The following is a 25,042-nucleotide window of genomic DNA, read 5'->3' as shown; positions in this document are numbered from 1 at the left end:
TCGCTAGGCAGGGCAATTGCAACGACGGTGGCGGTTCGCCGCCACGCCTGGCTGAGGTCCACCAACTTTTCGGCTGATGTCCAGAACACCCTTATGGACATGCCGTTTGATGGCCATCGCCTTTTTGGCGACAAGGCAGACAGTGTGCGCTTGAGCGCTGTAAGGACTCCAGGGCTACGGCCAAGTCCTTGGGCCTGTCGGCCCGTGCCAGCAAACTGCTGCCTTTCGCTCCTTTCGTGGCCAAGGAAGGGGCGCCCCCACACGTCCTGCCAGCCAGGGGCCGCAGACTAACATCCAGCGCGGTGGCGGACGTGAAAACCGCCGTGGTGGTGTCCGGGACCAACGGCGAGGCAGTCCACCTCCACCCCTGCAGCTTCTGCCTCAAAGCCCTCATAGTCCGAGCTTTGAGGCCCATTTGACGCCAGTGGGGGGCAGGGTTCGCCATCACCTCCTCCACTGGCGCACAATCACATCGGATAGGTGGGGGCTGCTAATCGTCCGAAGGGGCTACTCCCTCCCCTTCGAGGCGACCCCTCCAGCCATGCCACCGCAGTACCACCGGGTGTCGGGGGATCACTTGCAACTTCTGCAAGAGGAAGTATTGGCCCTCTTGGCCAACAGGGCCATTGAGCATGTTCCTGGGCCAGAAGTAGGGTGTGGCTATTATCCACAAGGAACAATACCACTGCCGAGTCACCTCTGAGACCATCTCGGACTGCGAGAGCATTGGTTTTAATATCGACCTCTCACCCAATAGCTGTTTTTCGGGCACCCTTATCTACCGCCCGCCCGGCCCCCCGAAGCAGTTCCATGAAACACTGCCATCTAGTGTGGCCTATAGAGCCAGTACCTCCTCTAACTTCACCGTGCTAGGTGACCTGAATTTTCATTTTGACTCCCCCTCTGACCACACAGCCGCCATCTTACTAGAGGATCTATCAGCTCTACAACTCACCCAACGTGTCACTACCCCTACTCATGCCAAAGGCCAATTACTGGACCCAATTTTCACTAACTGTCCTGACATCACAGTGGACCCAGGCATTCCCCTGCCCTGGACAGACCACCTTTTGATCCCCTTCAAGTGGACCTCGCTTAAAATTCCACCACCTGCCCCCACCACAAGGCTCAGGCGAGCCTGGTTGCGCCTCGAGGTTGACAACTGGTGCATTGAACTTGCCAGCTCACAACCAGAGAAACAGGAGGATCCTGCCCTAGCAAATCAGGCTTATATCAACTGGATCACTCATACCCTTGACACCACTCTCCCAATGAGCAAGACTGTACTGAAGCGGCCCCACAAAACTGCCCCTTGGTATACGCAGTCTCTTAGGGACAAGAAGCGTCTCTGTAGAAGGGCAGAAAGACGCTGGTGTTTAGATAACTCAGCAGACAACAAAACCCGCTACCGTGAAACTATTAGCAAGTATAAAACCCAAATAAAAGCAGCTCAGTCCACGTACTTCGCCGACAAAATTCTGAAGGCCAAATCTAAACCCAGAGAGATCTTCCAGATCATTAAAAAGTTAACAAATCCATCCCCTGCGCTGCATGTCGAGAAATCTGTCACTCAGTGCAATAATATTGCCGAGTTCTTTTATCAGAAAATTAACAAGATTTATTCAGCTTTTCCCTCCCCAAACATTAACTCATCCAACCAACTCAACATCCCCCCTAGCCTCCCCCCTCCCCCCGCTCGACACAGCCTGACCCATTTTCCCCCACTGAATATTTCCACCCTTGAATCACTAGCTCTCAGTGTCAAATTAGGTTCGCCGGACGACCCTGCCACTCCTGACATCTTAATGGCAGCATCCCGGATCACCCTGCCCGTCATCAGGGAGGTATTAAATACATCCATCTCCTCCAGCACTGTACCAACTGTCTGGAAACAAGCCATGGTCAGGTCGTTAATCAAGAAACCCAATTTGGACCCGTCTGACCTGGCCAACTATCGCCCCATCTCTCTGCTCCCTTGGGTGAGCAAGGTCCTTGAGAAATATATTAACCAACAGCTAGTGAACTTTCTAGAAGATCATCACATACTAGATCCCACTCAGACGGGCTTCAGACCAAAACACGGGACTGAGATCGCTCTCCTCATGGTCACTGAGGAGACTAGAAAAATCCTGGATCAAGGAGGATCAGTGGCAGTGATCCTCCTTGATCTAAGTGCGGCATTTGACACGGTCAGTCATGACACCCTACTGAACCGCCTGTCCTGTGCGGGGATTAAGGATAAAGCCTGGGCATGGTTTAAATCTTTTTTGGAGAATAGATCCTTTAGGGTTTTTGATGGCGAATCCGTGTCCTCCAGCAGACCTCTAAAGTGTGGTGTTCCTCAGGGCTCCTCTCTAAGCCCCGCACTTTTCAATCTGCATATGAGACCGCTAGCCAATGTCGTTCGCCCATTTGGAGTCAAGATCATCTCATATGCGGACGACACGCAGCTAGTGGTCTCACAGGCGCAGGAGGGAAACCGAACTGCGCCAGGCGGGCTTAGAGAATGCCTGGAGGGAGTGAGGAACTGGATGTCGTCATCATCCCTGAAGTTGAACGGGGACAAAACAGAGCTGATGCTCCTAGGACTTTCAGATCTGGCCCTTCCTCCCTCTCTATGGCCCCCCTGTCTAGGCCCCCCCAACCTCCAAAAAGAACATCAAAAGCCTCGGAGTGTGGCTGGACAGTTCCCTATCCTTCAATGTCCAAGCCACAAAACTTTCAGCCACCTGTTTTGGCATCATGAGGGTGCTAAATAAAATATTTCCCCTCCTTCCCATGGAAGCCAAACAGGCAGCCATTCAAGGTCTCATTCAATCACGCCTTGATTTTAATAATGTACTCTACCTTGGCGCCCCAGAATACACCCTACGCAGGCTGCAGATTGTACAGAACTGCGCAGCACGCCTTCTGCTCAAAATCCCCCATAGACACTCAGTGAGGGCCAGACTGACTAGCCTTCACTGGCTACCGGTTCGGCAGAGAGTTTTGTTCAAGGCGTTATGCATAGCCCATCAAGGCTTCTGGGACACGGGACCCAGCATCACCCGTGACCTGGTTACTAAGCATGGGCGAATTTTGCGAATCTCGCGTTCGCGAATTTTGCGGATTTGCGAACTCGCAAAATCCGCAAATTCTCGCGAATTTGCGGATTTTTTTTTGTGTTCGCGCGGGTTTCTGCAAGGTCGCGAGGGTTTTTGTACAATTTCGCAAACGCAAACTTACCTGTCGGGTCGCAAGTTTTGCGAACTTGTTGTTTCTACGTGTCCAGCCTGTTTGGGACACTCTTCTTCATCACTACCACCCTCTGTCACCACTGCCACTCTCTGGTTTTCCCATGCCACCCTCTGGCTCACCCATGCCACCCTCTGTTTCATCACAGCACCCTCTGGTTGTCCAGTGTGCATTATTGTGGCAAAGCAAAGCACACCTTCCCTGCCTCAAGTGACCTGAATTAATTTGGGGCTGATTAATGTGTCACAGAATATTTTTTTAGCTGGCACCTGCTTCCTTAGTGCTTCCTGATTAGTGATCTTTTGCACTTGCTAAGTGCTTTCATTGTTGCAAAATTAGTTACAACACCTGCCCTGCCCCAACTGACAATAATGAATTAGGGGCTGATTAATGTGTCACTGGATTTGAACTTCCAGCCTGGCTCCTGCTTGTCTCCCTTAGCTGTAATTCAGGACCTTTGTGGCATATGTGTAACTATTCTGAGGGTCAGAGCAGGGTCACATAATAGTTGCAAGTAGGCAACTGAACTCTGGAGGGGCCCCTCAGGAAGCACTACAGGAAATGGCTACTAATGATGAGCTTGAACTTTTGAACCTGGTAAGTAGTTTCAGTTTTGCTAAGATCGTATTTCTGCAATTTAGCGCTTATTCGCGGGGCGCGAAGTTGAACTGGGAAGCCGCGAACTCACGCGAACAGTGCGAGCAAGCCATAAAATCCGCTGCTCGCGGATTTGCGGATTTTGCGGGAAATTCGCGAATCTCGCGGATTGCGAATTTACCGAAAATCCGCAAAATCCGCGAGCGGAACGGATTTTCCACCCATACTTACTGGTTACCCACTACACCCCAAACCGAAGTCTTCGTTCCAGCCAGACTTTCTCGGCAGTGGTGCCAAGAATAAAAAGATCTAGATCTGGCGGAAGGACGTTTGCATACAACGCGTCCAAGACTTGGAACACTCTGCCACTCCATCTCAGAGCTAACCCTAACCTCACTGTGTTCGGCAAGCAATTAAAGACCTTTTTATTCGCATCCGCCTACTAACTGCCGGTCTCCCCTCCTCTGCTCATCAGTAGGTCATGGTTATCCTAGCGCTTGGACGCCTCCGGGCAACAATTTGCGCTCTATAAATCTGCAAGTTTGCAAGTTTACTCCCACTACTTTCTGGTTCCCAAGAAGGGCAAAGGGGGCCTATGCCCTATCTTGGACCTGCGGAACGTCAACGGCTTCCTCCAGAACGAGAAGTTCAAGATGCTGACTTTGGCTTAGGTCCTGGCTGCCCTGGACTCAGAAGACTGGATGGTAGCGTTGGACTTGCAGGACGCATATTTCCACATCCTCGTCCTGCCGGCCCACTGGCGTTACCTGCGGTTCATGGTAGGCCACGAGCACTTTCAGTTTAGCGTGCTCCCCTTCGACCTTACCAGCGCCCCACGGGTGTTCACGAAAGTGATGGCCGTGGTCGCAGCTCATCTGCGCAGGTTAGGGGTTTCTGTCTTCCCCTACCTCGACGACTGGTTGTTGAAGGCGGGCTCACCCAAGACAGTCGTCAGCCACCTCCAGACTACGGCCCACCTCCTGCACCTGCTGGGGTTCTCCATCAATGTGCCGAAGTCACACCTGTGTCCCTCTCAGAAGCTCCTCTTCATCGGAACGGTTCTAGACTCAGCGCAGTTTCGGGTCTATCCTCCCCAACAGCGGGTTTGGGATATTCAGGCTCTGATTCCGATCTTTCAACCTTTATCCCGAGTCTCGGTCAGGTTGACGCTGCGGCTTCTGGGGCTGTTGGCCTCCTGCATCCTTCTGGTGCATCACGCCAGGTGGCGGATGCGGGCTCTGCGGTGGGACCTGAAGTTTCAGTGGGCCCAGCATCAGGGCAACTTGTCTGACCACGTCTTGATCTCAGAGGGCACTGCAAGACAGTATCAGTGGTGGCTCATGGACCGCGATTGGGTCAGCGGCAGATCCCTCTCCCTACCCCAACCGGAGCACGTAGTTGTGACCGATGCGTCCCTCCTGGGCTGGGAGGGGCCACATGGGAGAGGCGGAGATCAGAGGCCTCTGGTCTCCGGCGGAGTCCCGGCTCCACATCAACCTTCTGGAGCTGCGGGCGATCCGTCTTGCTCTGAAAACATTCCTCCCCTCTGTCCGGGGGAGTGTAGTGCAGGTGTTCACGGACAACACCACCGCCATGTGGTACTCCAACAAAAAGGGCGGGGTGGTGTCGTGGACCCTATGCCAGGAGGCTCTGCGCCTCTGGCAATGGCGGGAACATCAGGGCGTGACCCTGGTGGTTCAACACCTGGCAGGTTCCCTGAACGCCAGTGCGAACAAACTCAGCCGCCGGTGCATGATGGATCACGAATGGCGTCTGAACTCGGACGGGGCGCAAGGCCTCTTTCAGCAGTGGGGAGAGCCTTGGTTAGATCTATTCGCCACAGAAGAGAACGGGCAATGTCATCAGTTCTGCGCGTTGGAATTTCCAAGGCGGCACTCGCTCGGAGACGCTTTTTGTCGCAAGTGGAGTTGCGGTCTGTTGTACGCCTTTCCGCCTATACCACTTCTGCCCAGAGTGCTGAAGAAGATCAGACGTGACCAGGCCCAAGTCATCCTTGTGGCTCCGGACTGGGCACGAAGGTGCTGGTATTCCGAGCTACTCAGCATGTCAGTCGATCCCCCAATTCGTCTGCCTCTTCAGGAGGACCTTCTGTCGCAGCAGCAGGAGACGGTCCTCCACCCAAACCTGTCCAGTCTCCACCTCCATGCGTGGAGATTGAGCGGCGACAGTTGAGGCCATTTGACTTGCCTCCTGAAGTCTGCGATGTAATTCTGGCAGCCAGGCGTCCCTCCACAAAATCGGTATCCGCCTGCAGGTGGAACACATTTGAGGCATGGTGCACAGCAAAGGCTGTGGACCAACTCTCTGCCCCCCTCTCTGAGGTCCTCCTCTTTCTTCTTTCTCTTGCCCAGCACAGCTCTGATCTGGGCACTATTAAGGGCTACCTCTCTGCCATTTCTGCCTTCTTAAGGCTTCCTGATCAGCCCTCTTTGTTCAAGTCCCCGGTTGTAAAAGGGTTCTTGAAGGGCATCACTCATATGTTCCCCCCTGTTCCTTTCGTGATGCCGCAGTGGGACTTGAACCTGGTTCTGACTTATCTGATGTGCGCTCCCTTTGAGCCACTTCATAACTGTCCTCTTCGTCTTCTTACTCTCAAGACTGCATTCCTAGTTGCCATCACCTGTGCCAGGGGAGGGAGTGAGATCCAGGCCCTTTCTTCACAACCTCCTTTCCTTTCTGTCCATCCGGACCAAGTTGTGTTGCGGACGCGACCCTCTTTCCTGCCCAAGGTAGTCACAGCCTTCCACATCGGGCAGTCCATTACCTTGCCCACCTTCTTTCCGCCTCTGCATCCCTCGAAAGAGGAAGAGAGGCTCCACCGTCTGGACCCAAAACGTGCGCTCTCATACTATCTGGATCGCACACACCAGTTCCGGGTGGATCACCAACTCTGTGTTGGTTACGTGGGCGCTAAGAAAGGTCGGGCGTTGCACAAACGAACCATTTCTTGATGGGTCGTCTTGTGCATCAAGGCTTTTTATTCTCTGACTAAAAAAGAGCCTCCTGTGGGGCGGCGCACCCATTCCACTCGGGCCACGGCGGCTACTACTGCCCTGGGTCAGGGAATCCCCTTGCAGGACACCTGTCAGGCAGCTACGTGGGCCTCGCTGCACCCGTTTGCTAGACACTACTGCCTGGACAGCCAAGTCCGGAGGGATAGCTTTTTCGACCGTTCTGTTCTCCAGGACTTTCTGGTGTGATTATTGGTTCGCAGATCCACCACTGGGGTTGGTATTGCTGGGGTATCTATTTTAAGGTAAGGAATTTAATACTAACCTGTTTCTTTCAGATGCACAAGTTACTTACCTTCGGTAACGATATATCTGTAAGAAACAGTAGTTAGTATTAGATTCCTTACTGCCCCACCCTCCCCTTTCTGCGAACCGATATCTAGTGTTAAGGTCATCCCTTCTCAGGGCCGTAGTTTCATGGCACAAGTGTTGGTTTTTATCATGGCTCTGCGTTTCTGGCGCGGAAAAGCAGTGTATAAAAACTACCATCAGCGCGCGAGGGCGACGTCATCCCGGCGTCAACTACGCCGACGACGGACACGGAGCCGCAGACGACGCCTACCGACGCAGGGATATTCTAAGGTAAGGAATCTAATACTAACTACTGTTTCTTACAGATATATCATTACCAAAGGTAAGTAACTTGTGAATTACAGACAAAATAGATAAAAATGTAAAGTTGCTTCAGGAGATGGACCATCGCACCTGCAGGTTACAGGTAATGGTAACTGCCCTTTGGCATTCCAACATGCTGTTAAGGATCAAGTGAGAGATCCCTCTAGCCTAAGCATTAAAACAGCCTCCTTAAGGACAAGGGATGCATTGCATTTAACGTTCCCACCTTGTAATCTAATAATTATTTACACCTCACATTAGTGTAGGATGCTCTCTCAAAACAGTTGAGACAACGCCTTACCCAGTAGGTCGAATACTTGAAGGTCTCTCTTGATAATACTCTTGTTGCTGCCACTAATGGTGTATACTGTGGTCTCCAGTTAGAATCAGTATTTCTCATCCAAGGAACGTCCAATTAGGCTTAGGTCTTGAGGGTTAGACCACAGCTGGGCCCAAAACAAAGGGGGCTTGACGGACCCCCCCCCCCCATTTAATCTCACAGAAGGCAAATTGTATTTTTTACCAGACAGATGGGATGCCGTGTTCAAACTAGATTAGTTAAAGCTGCCGCTTTAGCTTGATAATGTACCCTCAATGAAATCATAATACTTCCCAAATCATAAATTGTACTTCAGATTGCCTCAAGCTGTTGCAGGTGAGAGACAGCTCACATTTTACCATCTGGGGATTCCACGAGCCCGCGGTAGAAGACTCTAAAATCCAGATTGTCAATGGAGGTAATACTTTCTGACTATCTATTCTAAAAGGATGTCAAGGAATATATGTTGAGCTCATAATCATGAGTTTCTTTTTGATTAATTGATGACAAGTATTTTCTCATTACAGCAATGTGAAAATGCCTCTAAGGAATGAAGCTCACTTTGTGTGTGCCAAAATCATTGCTTTGTCTGGAAAGTAAAATAGGCAACGTTCCAACTGTTGGAACATGTGGGGATATCACACCCAGCATATCAAGGAGATACTTAAAAAATATATTGAATGGGAATCTGGGACAGGGGATTTCCCTTGGGGCACTCCTGCTTGCAGTGTTGAATGGCTTGAATTGATTACCATTCTGACCAAATTTGACTCTAGAGTAATTGCCTGCGTGTAGGCTTCTAACCCATTCCCATTCCAGTCTTACTGGGTTGCACCGGGAGGAGAAATCAGTTGACAGAGTCAAAGGTGGCTTTCAAATGTACAGAGCCTAAAAATATGTGTGCTTTTTTAACCGTGACATATTTAACATAGGTATCTACGCAAAGGTTTTAGTTGAGATTGCCAACCAATTCCTGAAATCCTGTTTGCAAAGGGGTAATTATCTTTTTTCATCTAGTATTTCCTGACAGCACAATAGACGTTTTTTCACTAATATTTTAGCCCTCATATTTATTAGTGAGATCGTTAATTAATTCCTAGTAAGCACATAAAAATAGAGCATAATAATGGAACCCAATAACGACTGGAGATTTAGAATTCTCTGGGATATGACTGTTTACTCAAGAAATAAATACAAACATCTCTAAAAACGACATACATTCATCTTTATATAGATCATGATTTGATCAGAGCTAAAAGCAATATGAAAGGGAATCCAATCTGTTAAAAATGTAATCAAGGGCTATTTCTAAACCTACATTTCATCATTTGTATATTGCAAGATATCTAAATGGCAATTTATCGCTCTGGCTGCCGAGTTTATGAAAGGTCAGCTCTGAGTTTCAGCCAAAAACTATGATTGGACATAATAACTAGGCAATAGATATGATCCAGCCCTGGTGCCCTTCAAACTTTTTGGGTACCCTATAGTTTTTCTAAGTACATTCAAAATGCAATTCTCTCTTTCTTTAGGGTGAGCTATCTGCAGCATATCAATGGGCTTACTAGAAATGTCAAATCCCAAAGTGGCAGCATACAAGTCATTAATACTAGTCCATAGTTAATCAGTCAAATTCAAAGCCATTCATGGGGGCACCTCAGCACATCCCAGCAACTAGGGACCATAATTCTAAGGTATGCATTGAAGCTGCATTTTAAGCAAAGGTTGGCTTGCTCCCGAGCAGCACCAGTGGAGCTAGGCTTCCTTCTTACCTGTGTGGGCAGTGTCCCACCTCTTCTCTGCCTGTACACAAAGATGAGGTACCTGAGACAGCAGCTGTATTGGCCATACTGGGGCCAAGTCAATACGACCAGTCTTTGTGGCACTTATAAGGTCATACACCCACAGGAGCTCCACAGCCCATGCCCTAGCCAGTGGAAGTGAGCCAACTCACCACAAGCTAAATAACTGTGGTCAATTCAAAGAGTGTGGCATTGCAGGTTGGAACTGTAAACTTTGGGACAGTTCACAGTGCTGTTCCGCATTCGCAAAAAACACAAGGCATTTATAAGAGTGATGATATGTCTGTGTGCACAGGTCATCACATGTGCACAAATATGTATAATTTATTTATTTATTTATATTTATTTATTTATATGTATTTATTTATTTTTTGCACTTATAATGCGCACAGATACCCACAAAGGGTTTCCCGGCGCAAAGGAGGTGAGAGCTGAAAGAAACACCGACAGCGCAGAAAACAACCTGTTTGAAGCCTGCAATTATTTATCAAAGAGCCAAGTTTTTACACCTTTCTTAAAACTGGCGAGGTTTACCTCCTTACGCAGGGCTAAAGGCAAAGAGTTCCAAAGAACTGGTCCCAGATGGGAGAAAGACTTTCCCCCCATACGGGCCAGTTTAAATCTGGGAACCACAAAGTTGGCTCCATTTGAGGAGCGGAGGTTTCGTTCAGGAACATAGGGCCTAACCAGATTCTGAAGGTACTTTGGGGCGGTCCCTGCCTTGATCCTAAACATGTAGGTCAATGCTTTGAACCGGACACGGTTCTCAACCCTAAGCCAGTGAAGGTCCTTAAGGTGTTTTGATATTCTGGCAGTCCTAGGGATCTTACAAAGCAGCCTGGCGGCGGAATTTTGGACCAGTTGGAGCCGCCTAATCACAGCTAGATTGGAGCCCAGGTAAAGGATGTTACCGTAGTCAAGCCTAGATGTAATCAGTGCATTGACTACGGTCTTCTGGGTATCCATAGGTAGCATCCAGATGATCTTCCGTAACCACTTCAAGATGGTGAAGCACATACCAGCTACTTTGTTTGCCTGCTGTTTCATTGATAGCGAGTCATCAATGCATACCCCTAGGTTTCTGACTTGAGTTGCCGGGCGGGGGAAAGCACCCAGGGAGGATGGCCAATGGATATCCTGCCATAGATCTCTCTTTTTCCCTAGGATAAGAATCTCCGTCTTCTCCCCGTTAAGCTTCAGCTGATTAGTAGACATCCAGCTGAAGACTTCCTGAAGGCCTGATTTCAATGCAGAGGGGGATGAAGGCTCTGCGTTGGTAAGGGAAAAAATAATCTGCGAATCATCCGCGTAAGACATGAGTTCTAGACCGACTCGCTCAGCTAGATCGGCGAGTGGGCGGAGATACAGATTAAAAAACAGCGGGCTCAGAATTGAGCCTTGAGGCACGCCATGTGGAGACTGAAAGGTGTCAGACTGAGCTTGCGAGGACGAGATCTGAAACGTCCGGTTGCTCAGGTAAGACGCGATCCAGTCAAGCGCTTTCCCTCCGACACCATCATCACTCAGCCTAGCAAGTAGTCTGTTGTGTGAGATGGTGTCGAAGGCCGCACTAAGATCAAGTAGGACAAGAGCAACTGTTTGCCCCTCGTCCAAAAATCCCCTGATCTTTTCGGTGACTCCCAATAGGGCGGACTCGGTGGAGTGGCCGGCCCTAAAACCAGACTGAGTAAAATGGAGAAGATTGTTGTTCTCCGTGTACATTGAGAGTACACCGTGAATGTGCTTCTCTAAAATCTTAGAGAACGCAGGTAGCAGGGAAATTGGGCGGTAGTTGGCCAGCACCTCAGGATCAGCCGCCGGCTTTTTCAATAGAGGGCTGACCATGGCATGCTTCCAGGCCGCTGGAACAGTTGCCAGATGGATGGAGGCATTTAAAGTATCAACAATAATCCCTAGAGCTGGGTCGTCCAGCTGCCTCAGGACGTTGATGGGGAGAGGATCACAGGGAGAGCCTGATTTGATGGACGCAGCTAAAGATTATAATGACGCTATAGCGGCCTAGGGTGATATAAGCATCAATATGCCATTATGCGTCTGCCATTTTTAGGTCGAGCATCCGCGCGCATGCGCTGTCTGCAAGATCTGTGGTAGTAAAATCAATGTCTTCTTCCTGCCTGCTACTTACCATTGGCTCTCTCCTCCGTCGCTCTTCTTTCCTGCGTCCTAAGTCATTCACACAGCGATACAAGACTTCCGGTCAAAGCTAAAGAGCACCGACCAAGCACGGTCTCCTTTCTCTTAGTTTCCTCATCGCTTGCTTTACTGCTTTACAGAACTTTTTTTTTAACCACTGCTGCTTCCGCTCGTCCAATGCACGTACACCTAGATCGAGGGGTAATGGCCCTCTCCTAAAACCCAATAGTCTTGAGTAGAGGCGTAGCACTGAAACACTATTAATGCACGTATTGGGCAAGAATGAATTCATTTGCATTTCATTGGAGGCGTCCGCCGGGAGCCCAGCAAGGGTAAGCCTCCAGCAGCAAGAGGATCGCCCACATCCCCGTCTAGTTCATCCTACCTAGTGGACTCTCGCTGCCCCGGAAATCAAATCAAACCAGGAGGGCGAGCAGGGTTAGACTTCTGAAAATAGCTCTAAAAGATGCTTAATCCTGTGGCTCGAACTCCCCTAGAGCTCTTCACACCCTGCTCTCCCTCCCCAGCTGCAGACTTGGGCTGTGCCGACTGAACTAGGTGTGGTGCTGCCGTGCGCTATCTTTCACCAACAGTCACCTGGCCCTCCCTGTTTCCTTCCTTGCACGTGTAAAAGAAACACGTTTCTTGTAACTTTGCGGAGGAGGAGCCAGCCTCGCTGCCTTCTGTTCTAGCACAATTTTCCAACAGTGCTGTGTGAAAAATGGGGTGAAGGTGTGTGCCTGCACCCCCAGTTTTTTTTTCCAGCTTCAACACATTGAAACAGGAAACGTGTTTTACAGGATTGGTCACTTCTACGGACACCACAGTTGTGAGTTCCCAGCTCTTCCGCAACATAACAGAAAGTAGCTAATTTTCAGATCACTTGTTTTACAGAGGGTCAAGGCTTTTGGGGAAGTGTAAATACCTCTGACATATGCTTTGTATCTAAACTGAAAAACATATCTCTCGTGTCCTACAGGGCGCCCACCTCCTCTTTTAATAATTCGCAATGGTATATGTACGTATTTTGCAATTATCTCGTTATTACTGTGGAATACAGAAGGAGTCCTTCTATTATGTTTGATTAAAGTCTAGTTCAATCGGAGCTTTGTGTGGGAGGATGCTAATACGTCATGGTTGTCCACAGCCTAAGCCTTCGTCTACAAGCCCTGTGTCATGCTCTAGACAGCCTCAACCATGGTCTGCAGGTCCTGTGCCATGCTCTGCCATGCTCAGCACGTCCTCAATCACGCTTTGCATCCCTGTGTTAGCCGTGAATGCCTTAACCTTGCTCTGCAGGCCCGTGTCATAGTCACATCAGGGCCACAGAACCCCCCGCCCCCGTGATGCCCAAACCCGCAAATAACACACAGAAACAAGTGTTACATTCGGGAAAAATTGCTGCAGGTTTATTACATACAACATATGTAATGATGGTGGGTTAACTTACGGGCGATCCAAGGGCAGGCCGCATTCTCGCCACCTGCCCGCCTGTTGAGCCAATCAGCACAGTGGCGAACCACCCAACTGCTGCACAATTATTATAATTATTATAATTATACTACACACGCACCTTTCAGGGCGTGACTAGGCAAACCCCCGGCTGCACAGGCCCACAACCGCCCGAAGGACTACTGGGGCGCCGACACGAATTCCTGCACCTCCCATGAGGTTACAGGTTAGGCTCTGAGGTTAGGCTCTGGCACCCCTATGTGCCCGCTGAAGTACAGTGTTTGCACTTCTCTTCTTCCGGATCGCCCAGTAACTCCGCCTGCAACGAAAAAGTAAGACATTAAAGCTCCCCCCGGAGCCCCCCTCAAGCAGACACTCTGGGTTCGAGGAAAGGGCGGGAAAAGTGTCCCGAAGCTGTAGCACGACGTCCTGAGCGGCAAAGAGGCCTCCACAATGGTGCAAGGGAGTAATAAACCCCCTGAGGCTCCCCTCAGCCGCCCCGGACGTGCGTCAGCGACCCGCCTACCTACTACTGGGTGATACCTGCCCAGGTGAGGAGTGGCTGGCCACAAGGTGGGCGGGGGCAGCCCTCCGTGACTAGGAGCCCGCCCTCTTGATGGCCACTGCGTGGCCTCGGGCAAGCGCATAGTCACATCAGGGCCACAGAACCCCCCGCCCCCTTGATGCCCAAACCTGCAAATAACACACAGACACAAGTGTTAAGTTTGGGAAAAATTGCTGCAGGTTTATTACATACAACATATGTAATGATGGTGGGTTAACTTACGGGCGATCCAAGGGCAGGCCGCATTCTCGCCACTTGCCCGCCTGTTGAGCCAAACGGCACAGTGGCGAACCACCCAACTGCTGCACAATTATTATAATTATTATAATTATACTACACACGCCCCTTGCAGGGCGTGACTAGGCAAACCCCCGGCTGCACAGGCCCACAACCGCCCGAAGGACTACTGGGGCGCCGACACGAGTTCCTGCACCTCCCATGAGGTTACAGGTTAGGCTCTGAGGTTAGGCTCTGGCACCCCTATGTGCCCGCTGAAGTACAGTGTTTGCACCTCTCTTCTTCCGGATCGCCCAGTAACTCCGCCGCAGCCCGTGCGGTGGTTCCCGCTGCCGCACGGGCCCCCCACCACTGCTACTACTCTTTACCTGCAACCTTCGCACAGAAGTGCTTCCTTCAGATAGAGGCGGAACAGGTCTAAGCCTATAGGCGTGAGATGAACACCATCTGCCACAAATAACCCCCGACCTACAACCTTAGCTCAGCAGAGCTTCTCGTCAGTCCAAGGAACAAAACCAAACGACTGGTGCAGGGACCCTTTCCACCTCAAAGAGACCATAGCTCCTGACATGAACCTTACATGCCTGAAGGAAAAAACCGAGGGAGAGGAGGGGTCCCTACTGCAGAATGCCCTCCGTATCATAAATAGGCTGTCCAGCACATGCCACTGGAACTCAACCCCACACCTCACACAAAGCGTCAGAAGACTACACCCAGGTGAAGTTACAACTACTGCTGCAACGCCGTCCTCTTCACCATCATCCAGAAGGTGTGCTTACTTACAACGCTTGTGCTGCAATCCTCAAAGAGCACAGGGGAATAGGGGGGATCAATACATAATAGACTATATAACTTGGGCAAAGTCCCATCGTATGCTGAATACAGGATATAACAGGAATTACTGCAGGCATCACTGCACTCTTGGGTTTTAGTCTGGAAGCAGCTTAGGCCATGCAACCATTGAGTTAGCTAGTCTGTAGGTTGAATTACGACCACCACCAAGGGGTAGCTGTAACTGAAACCAAGTGCCCCTTAAGCACCTGACCTGCATGAAGACCCGCCTGAGAAACCAATGCCACTCTGACACTAATCAGCATATCCACCCGGGTACAATCCCTCTACAGCAATAGTGTAGACTATCCCAGGTACGTGAGGTCATACCCCTGGCAAGAGACCAGGTGATGAGGGGGCCTCCCCTGCTGGTATCCCACCCTAATCATACAATAGGGGAACCAGCGCGTGTCACTGAGACACACTACACATCTTCACACAAAGCATCAGCAAACTACACCCAATGATGTACGACTCCTGCCGAAGTGCAGTTCTCAAAATTCAACTGTAACTGCTACGTTTACGCTTGTGCAACGAAACTCACGAAGAATACAGAAGTCTACTGCAGTGCGCAATGCATATATTGGTATAAAACTTGCGAGGTGGACTTACATGCAATATACATATGATATACAGGATTGCCAAAGAAACAGCCGGATTCACATGACCCCTAATTTGCCTGGAGGCTGCAAGTCCATACTACCTCAAGGATAACTTGTCTTTAAGGTTGACTTACGACCCCCCTAAGGGATATGATAAACCGAACCAAGGGGGAGAGGGGGGTGGGAAAGGTTGGCGTCATCCAACGACAGGCCAGCTTCTCACTTCGGGAGGGGCAACGGAATTTATAGATTACTCAGGTTCCTACACACCGCTGGTCAACACAAGCCAACGGGGCCCCACCATACCAACAGTGATAGAGAAGCCAAGAGTCCACCTGAAGGGAGCCCAACGTGCAAGCTACCACCCATGAAAAGGAAAAACAAGCCAAGGGGTGTTAAGATACCAGATAGATCGTTCTATATTGAGTCTTCTAGGGTCCCACTTCTTTCTTAGGGGTTATTGGCAGTCCAGGCTCAGGCTGTGGTTGCACCAGTTGCTCCACTTATACATGAAGTGGGAGTAACACTGCAGGCTGCTGACCCTACCTTCTACTGAGAGGCAGAGGAGCTCCCGGACTGATGGCGTAGCGGGTGGGCTGCCTACGGATTCTCCAGAGCCTTGTATGAACAGACAGAAGACAGCAGTATTATGGAAGGGGCGAAATGACTATGTGACCTTTCCTACTCATAGGAAATTTAACACTGTACAGGTCCCAAGATTGTACATAACAGGACTAGCTACACCTCTTGGTTAAGGCCCCAGGGGAAAATGTGCCAGGGGATATTCCTATTAGTTAGGGGTGGGCCTAGAACATGCAAATAATCCTACTTTGGCACATCCTAGACTGTCTTCCATACAGACAAACCTTGCTTTGACGAACAGTCAGATAAATACCCAGATGTGAGGGGCCTTCCCAATAGAGCGCCACAGGAGAAAGCACCGCAGCAAAATTACCACCCCGCCATAGAGACACTAGACGCGGCTCGGGGCTCCCCATAGCACACTAGACGTGTAATTACGCAGTGCCTATTCTACTGTATTTGAACATACCCAAAAGACATCAAATACATGAAAAGTGACTGAAAATTCGCACCTTTTGCACACTGATTCCACACTGTAGAGGTCTACATACCTACTGTTCTGCCCGTCGCCGCATTATCTTGTTTTGGGATAAGGATAGATGGAGACCCGCCAACGCTCCCTATGGCCTACCAATGCGCAAGAGCAGGAGTCCTTCCACATGCACGTACTGAGCGCACAACGATGCGCCTCTCCTGAACCGAGCAGCCATTCATAAATCTGCTGTGCACCCATAACCTATAGCTCGACACCTCACTTGCAGAAGACAGGCGCTCATTCCCATGCATGCTGCGCGCCATATCCCCTGTACACCAGCAATCAGTTGTGTGCACATATTGTCCACACTTATGCAGTAGCATTTGCTTGGCTGGTGTCGCATGTGTCCTATAACTGGATACTCGGTCACCTGTACATACTGATAACCTCATGCATTGTTGGCTCACAGCTTGCCTGAATAACACAAATCTCTAACATGGGCACACAGTTACACGTACACATAGTCACCTCATACACTTCTAGCTTGCTGCCTGCCTGATGTATCACACCTCATGCGCAGGGGCAGCCAGTCACACTTGCACATTGGTGGCCTCATGCAGCGCACACTAGCTGAAGGCCTGGTGTACCGCGCCCTAAAATGCAGGTACACAAACCCGTAAATATACTGCAGTGTCGGCTTGCTGCTAGCCTCACGCGCACTGAGGCACGTCCCAGTCAGGTGTACTTTCCTAAGCAACTGAGACGTTTCTGACTAATATTGGATTATTGGCCCCGGGCAATAAGTGAAACTGACTCTCAGTAATGTGCTCTGACACCTATAGGCAAAGGCTGCGCTATGTAAAACAGGTGGAACAGACGAAGCTACCGCTCCTGCCCCGCAGCATGATGGAAGCATTGACCATGCTTATAATAATTGAACATGGTTCTACTATTCGGCGCTCTGACACCTAAGCAATGTTCGGGCCCCCGCATGGTACAATTGTGTAACATGCGCACGCCACTCTTGTCTTAAAAGGCAGCTTGTAAACTGTACACTTGAAAGTTTCTCCTCCTGTGTCATTACTGTTCGTAATGTGACGCGCCCTGCCGCCTATTCGAACTTATTGTGGGTGCAGAAGCGCGCTGGAGTTGCTGGCAGTCCTCCCACAATGTAACAATTGCCTCCTACAGCGCAGAAATAATCGGATACTGCATTACTGTATTATTAACGCATCTTGCCTGACATAGGGAGGGGGGGGAGAGGGTCCACGGGCAATGTCTCGCTTCCCGTGTACACCAAACAACTGAAATAGGCAGAATCAACGCCTGTGCCAACAGGCCTAGAGTCTCAGATGCAAGGCGGGGCAGGCGCCAAGAAATGCAAAGCCTGGCTACAAGGTGCTCATTTTCTAGACCTCAAATGGATAAAAGGCTGAGAGGACCCGACAGGATATAACCTGTGACCAAGAGGTTGAACACGGGCCCCCTTTGTGGCTGTTTTGGTCCACTGAGCCACCCGACCCGGCGGCACCCATCGGCCCCGAGTGCCACAGTGTACACTGCCAGCCGATGTGCAACACCACAACTGGAAGGAACCCGGGTCCAACGAACCTGTAAATGTACCGAAAACTCGCATAACGGACTCCTTTCCCACGACATGCAATGACGCAGATGACCCTATATTACGGGAACCAACGCAACATAAATGTTATGAGTAGATAAAAAACACCTTCTACAAAGTACGCCCTCGTGAAACCGGACAAGAGATGGATTTTGGAATCGCAACATCTGTTAGTCCCTACGGATCTGTGCCGCAAGCAAGCATCACTTAACAGTACACCCCTCCCTTCACATAAACGCATATCCTTGTATGATTGTAACCACAAGGGTTGCTCCTGTCTCGATGCCTAGCGCATCGTGTACCGCAGACATGATGCGATAGCGATGGGTCAATCAGTGACGCAGGACGCCCATAGTACGGATCATCCCGAGGGCCTGAACGTGCGAGCATAGTTGCCGAACCAATGGCACGCCACATGCCTCGAGGTACTATGGCCTAACGATACTCCGGACGCAACTAAACAACCAGCGCACGTGATCGACTTACCCTACTCGCTGAGATATGCAAGGCCACGTATAAAATGAATTAATCACTCGATTGGGCCTAGAGCTACCATGGCCCGATGATGTTATACACCAATTGAAGATACGAACGCAAAGCAAAGTTGTGGCCATAATGGCTTACCTCCCTCGCAGAAATATGCGTCGCCACGTGTCCGAACGGAATAAGTCCCTCGATTGTGCCTCGAGATACTATTGTCCAAAGACACTATATACGTTTTGTCACTGCGGACACCATCAACACCACTGCGCACGGAATAGGCTAAGTCATCGCACTGCAGAAGCAATACCCAGTGAAAATATGAAAGAATCACTCAATTGGGCCTCGAAGTAATATGGCCCAATGCTACTATACCCTTTATGAATAATACGGACTCCAGCAACAAATTCAAGCACGCAATAGACTTACCGATCTCGCAGCAATAAGCAATGGCACATGTAAACTCACTCCCCTAGGCCCAAAGCCGGAGACGAGGCAAGAACTCGCAACAAGTAGCTGACGCTGTGAGACCGCGCAGCACCGGGGGGTGCGAAAGGGGGGTGGGATACGAGTAGGGACTGCAGTTAGAAATGGGGCCCCCCGCTTACTCAGCAACGTGGGACCTGGAGCAGCGCATCGTGCCCCTGAGCCGACCCACGCGACCCGCTAAAGAGCTGACCAACACCCGGCCGCGCGCTGCAACAAGACGCCGGACACACAGCCCATCAGTGGCGCTTAAACAAATCATACGCCCCATGCTAAACACTAGTTCAAGGGGTGGGTAACCCAATATACCCATGATGCTCGGGCAATCAATATGGTTTTAGCAAAAAGTGCCAGCAAGGGATTTTTTTCAAGAACCACAGTTTTACAGTGTGATGAGGTCTATACTATTAAGACTTGTCATCTGAAAAAAACAGTCACTGTTCTGTATGTTACTATCTGTTTGTGGACCTTATAGAAGCTACCACACTAGCCCAATGTAAGTCAATCAATTTCAAACAGTTTTAAAGCAATTTTCTTGCAATTCTACTTAATAAATGAATTCTGAAAAAGAGTGTGAAGCAACACGGAACAGTTATTTTTCAAAAAGAGTTATTATTTATATTCTTTTGAGTTCAAATTTTCAAGGGTACATAATCAAGAGTGGTTGCACATGAATCTTAGGTAAACGGAAATGACAAAACAATCCATTAATACATAGGAAAAACAATCCAGTCTATCCAAAATATATAAAATTGACTTCTTTTTAAAAATAAAATAGAAAGTCAGATGCAGGGTGTAGACGTGGACTGGTGTGTCGACGTTTCGGTCTCAAAGGTTATATCCAAAGACCATCATCAGGACAGAAAGTTTAATGCAGTGTAGATAACCCTTATTATAAAAATTAGAACTTGCTATGAGTAATCAAAGCTGCAGTTCAACATGAAGGTTCTTAACCTCAAGGAATCACCAAATATCCCTTGTTGTTTGTGTCCATATAATCAAGTCGAATGATGTTTATTCATTATACTTCAAACCTGTTCTTGTTTCCAGGATTCTAGTTCATATTAAATAGCAGAATAACGGACGTGAAGGCTCCTAAGCGTCGGGTCAAGGCTGAGGCCCACGGGCGCATGCCCGTGGGCCTCAGCCCGCTCCCGGGGAAAATCTCGATGCAGAGACGCAACGCCCACCTCCACTCGCCCAGTTGTGCCTACCCAACTTCCTATTCCATCTTCGCACAACGACACATAAAGGCGCACACTATGTGAAACAACCTCACGCTGGGGCATAGCTCACGAGATCCCCCTATAAATCAAGCACGTAAGGATTAGACACATGGGATACACTCGGCGGTCCCTTTTTTGTGAGCTGTGTGCAAGGCGGGCAATACTGAAAGAAAAACAACGCTCACTGATCCGCAGTAAACATCCATATAATACAGATAACTGCCCAGTGCCTCTAAAACATTCACCCGTAAATGCTATTGATATAAATTCAAACTAGCGAACACCTAAAAGGTTCATCGTATATGCCATTCTAACAATTAATCAGGCAGTCTAGAAGAGAAATCTTTGCCGAGAATTATCCCTGCCACGCCGAGACTCGAACCTTGGTCCTAGGTCCATTCACTGTTTCCGAGTCAGCCGCTCTAACCCGTGAGCTACACTTCTCCCCGCAACCGCCGAGGGCACAGTGCCCCTACCAAACCGCACAGTGCCCCTACCAAACCGCTCCGTTCCCTCTGGCAAACACTCTCTATTGCCCAAAAACCTGCGAGGAACCGGACGGGCACCCAAATGCCCCCAATGCGAATGAAGCGCAAAAACGGCCCACATTTAACCAAAAAGACCGTACAACACCTGCCCGCCCCCCCCCATGTCCCCAAGACGGGGGATGACGGGAGGAGGCCGGGAAGCCCCGCCACTCACCACATGTACGAGACAGACCCGACGTCTTAATATCACGGCAACTCCTCGACGCGACACAAGCCAGAAAGACGAGGACAAAAGAGTGTCCCGAAGCTGTAGCGCGATGTCCGGAGCGGCAAAGAGGCCTCCACGATGGTGCAAGGGAGTAATAAACCCCCTGAGGCTCCTCTCAGCCGCCCCTGACGTGCGTCAGCGACCCGCCTACCTACTACTGGGCGATACCTGCCCAGGTGAGGAGTGGCTGGCCACAAGGTGGGCGGGGGCAGCCCTCCGTGACTAGGAACCCGCCCTCTTGATGGCCACTGCGTGGCCTCGGGCAAGCGCATTCTGTGTGTTGCTGTGGCAGCTGTGCATCGCCTAAGCCTTGGTCTGCATGCCCTGTTAAGGGAAGACCGCTCTTGCTGTCCATTGCAGATTTTAGGCCCTCATAAAAAGGTTAAACTCACACAACAGAGAGGTGCTATAGTTTACGCTCTCATCTGTAGAAAATGTCAGACAACAGACTTGGACCCAAGATCATATAATGATCTGTACAGGAACAGTAAAATAAATGATCTACCCGGACCTAGGACAAAGATTGGGAAGACAACACATGTCTTAATACTGCCCTCACACACCTTGCAGTGTAATGCATCATACATCCAGGTGCAGACCAACACACTGATGGAGCGCAGTTTTTTTAAAAGACGAAGAACAGTGGTGAGGGTCGAGAGAAAGAAAGAATGTGATAATACACATATAACACGTAGACAACGTGACGTAACAAAAAAAGAAAGGAAAAGAGAAGGGGAGTGTAATCCCTTCTACACCGGGACCAAAACTGTGTAGTATTAGAATATTAAAACAACCTAGGGGTCAACAAAATTAATTTTATTCTGACTGTGGACCCCTGGAAGGATTAAAATATATGTATCGGGGTATAGAGGGAAGGTAACGGTCCCTACAGGCCCAATGCTATTACCAACATCTTTCTGCCAATATTAGACCCCCACATGGGTGGCACTGGCGTTCATCAGGGTGTTGGTCCCCACTTTTCAATTCTTTCCCGCGTTGGGTGTTTATTACCTCTGTTTATTTGACTGTAGGTAATGTATCCTACCATTGGACCTCTCCAGAATTTCTGTGAGGGAACCAATTCACGAGTTCATAAAAATTTTGCTGAACCCGGGCCTCGCTGTCACATAGTCACGAGATGCACAATGAGGTCTGCCCCCACTGTCAGTCCTCAGACGATCCTCATAAAAAGGTACCAAACTGAGCGATGCGTAAGAGCAACTTAGAAGCATATGGGGAGTGGGCGGTCGCAGCTGGAGCAGGATGTGTTCAGGAGCAATGGGAGATGGCAAGAGACCAAAGAAGGAGCTTCAGCCTGGAAAAAAATAAGAAGGTGAGTAAGTGAGCACACTTTAGAGCAGAGCTTTCCAAACTGTGTGTCCCGACACAGTACTGTGTCGCCTGCAAATGGTGGGTGTGTCACAGGATGACACCAGTATTAAGGGCACTTAGCACATAACTGCCGCTAATTAAGAGGCATTCCTTTGAAAGAGTGTCTCGGCGTCTGCCGCAGCAGCACAGACTCTGAAACACTCAGCTCTATGGGGGCCGGGCGATTCACAACAAAGCCTCATTAACAAGTAAATGGTCTTTTAAAGACCTGTGAAGTACTCGGGTGTGGCTGTGCCTGTGCCTGGGAAGCTGGTGTGAGGTGACAGAGGGTGACAGGCAGAGGCAGGGAGACAGAGGGAGATAGAGGGAGGAAGACAGAGACAGAGGGAGACAGAAAGAGGGAGACAGAGAGAGGGAGACAGAGAGGGAGAAAGGGAGGGAGACAGGGATGGAGACAGAGGGATTGAGACAGAGGGATGGAGACAGAGGGACGGAGACAGAGGGATAAAGACAGAGGGAAGGAGACAGAGGGAGACAGACAGAGGGAGGGAGGGAGACAGAGGGAGGGAGACAGACAGAGGGAGATAGACAGAGGGAGGGAGACAGAGGGAGGGAGACAGAGAGAGGGAAACCATTGGAGACAGAGAGGGAGACAGGGGGAGGGAGTCTGGGGTAGCTAGAGGGAGGGAAAGGGAGACAGACAGAGGAAGACAGAGAGAGACAGAGGGAGACAGAGGGACGAAGACAGAGGGACGGAGACAGAGGGACGGAGACAGAGGGATGGAGACAGAGGGATGGAGACAGAGGGATGGAGACAGAGGGATGGAGACAGAGGGACGGAGACAGAGGGATGGAGACAGAGGGACGGAGACAGAGGGATGGAGACAGAGGGACGGAGACAGAGAAAGGGAGACAGAGGGCGACAGACAGAGGGGGACAGACAGAGGGCGACAGACCGACAGAGGGAGACAGACCGACAGAGGGAGGGAGACCGACAGAGGAAGGGAGGGCAACAGAGGGAGGTGAGGGCGACAGAAAGAGGAGGGAGACAGACAGAGAAGAGCGACAGAGGGAGGACGGTGACAGAGGGAGGAGGGTGACAGAGGGGGGAGGGAGACAGAGGGAGGGAGACAGACAAGACGGAGAAAGACAAGAGGGAGACCGACAGAGGGGGACCGACAGGGAGACCGACAGAGGGAGACCGACAGAGGGAGACAGACAGAGGGAGACAGACAGAGAGAGACAGAGGGAGAGGGAGAGAGAGAGGGAGAGGGAAGGAGACAGAGGGAGGAAGAAAGAGGAACGGAGACAGAGGAACGGAGACAGAGGGTGACAGACAGAGGGCGACAGACAGAGGGAGGGCGACAGAAGGAGGGCGACAGAGGGAGGGCGACAGAGGGAGCAAGACAGACAGAGGGAGGTAGACAGACCGAGGGAGCCAGACGGAGACAGACAGAGGGAGACAGTTAGAGAAAGAGAGGGAGACAAACAGAGTGAGTGAGTACCCCCTGAACGCCCCTTAGGTGGTTCGGGGTTCAGGCTCGCTCGCTCGCTACACTGCCTTACTGTGTCCCAAAATGATGCATCTCCAAAAAGTGTGTCACCAACATGAAAAGTTTGGAAAACTGTGCTTTAGAGCGTGGTAGTACAATGGCGATTTTAGGGAGATGCAATGCACGACGAAGAAAGCATTGAAATGCATGGATTCAGACTGAGTGCTAAAAGTAAAAGAAAAAGTAGTTCCCATATCTGAGCAGAGGAAGTCATGCAATCAATGCAATGGTAAACAAATGTCTCATGTGCTCAAAGTTGGGGTGTTCTTCTCGTCTGTAATTTGGCGTGGTAACAGTAGATGGCGCTGCCTCTTTTCTTGTGTACAGAAAAGATGCCTCACTACTCAACGTTCATTTAACTAACGTCCCATGAACAAACTTGGCTCTTCGTGCAGGCTCTACTGTAATGATTGCTCCTTTGAACAAATGTCTTAATTTTGTGGTTGGTTTTTGGAGGTGCCATTGTATGAGGCGTCTTTAATCAAAATTGTGTTTATTTGGCCTCTCCCAACCTCACGGACCTCTACATTTACTGACATATATATATACACACATCTGTTCATCAAACATAAAACAACCATTATACAGGACATTATAAAACAAATGCCTTAAACAAATTGAAAAACCATCTACAGGTTTTATACTGCCACTGTGGGAACAGGTTTTAGGGGACAATACAACTTGCGTTGGTTTCAGAAGTAGTCCGGTACGTATGGTAGCAGAATATTGTCGATTTATCATCTGAGGTAACTTTCCTAAATATTTTTACAAAAAATATCGCACGTTGTAGTTAATAATTCGGATTCTCTGCATTGTATAAGCACTGACTGGGCTATTTCTTGCTATTTGAAGATATTCCTGTTATCTCTATTTTTCGTCAAATCCCTTTAAAAATATAGTTTTATTTAATTTTCGAAATTTTTATGTTTAGTTTCCATCTACATGGTAGTGCAGTTGTAGTTTAGTTTTTGTCCAGTCACAGTGTGTTCCATACATTTTTGTAATAGAACAGTGAATCTCCTCACCCCAATCCAGGGCTGTCGTTCATGAATTCAACCAACATAATTCTGCTATTTCATTCTGGGGTTTTC

The 25,042-nt window shown here is 49.7% G+C and overlaps 1 protein-coding gene across 1 annotated transcript in view; it reads left to right on the top strand.

Annotated features, from left to right (window-relative positions):
- CCDC40 (coiled-coil domain 40 molecular ruler complex subunit) overlaps nt 1-25,042 on the top strand; it is a 762,745-nt gene that overhangs the window by 568,281 nt on the left and 169,422 nt on the right. The window lies entirely within an intron of this gene.

This window comes from Lissotriton vulgaris, chromosome 7, assembly GCF_964263255.1.
Source record: "Lissotriton vulgaris chromosome 7, aLisVul1.2, whole genome shotgun sequence".
NCBI lineage: Eukaryota > Metazoa > Chordata > Amphibia > Caudata > Salamandridae > Lissotriton > Lissotriton vulgaris.
Note: the sequence above shows the minus strand (reverse complement) of the source record. Positions and strands in the feature narration are given on the sequence as shown.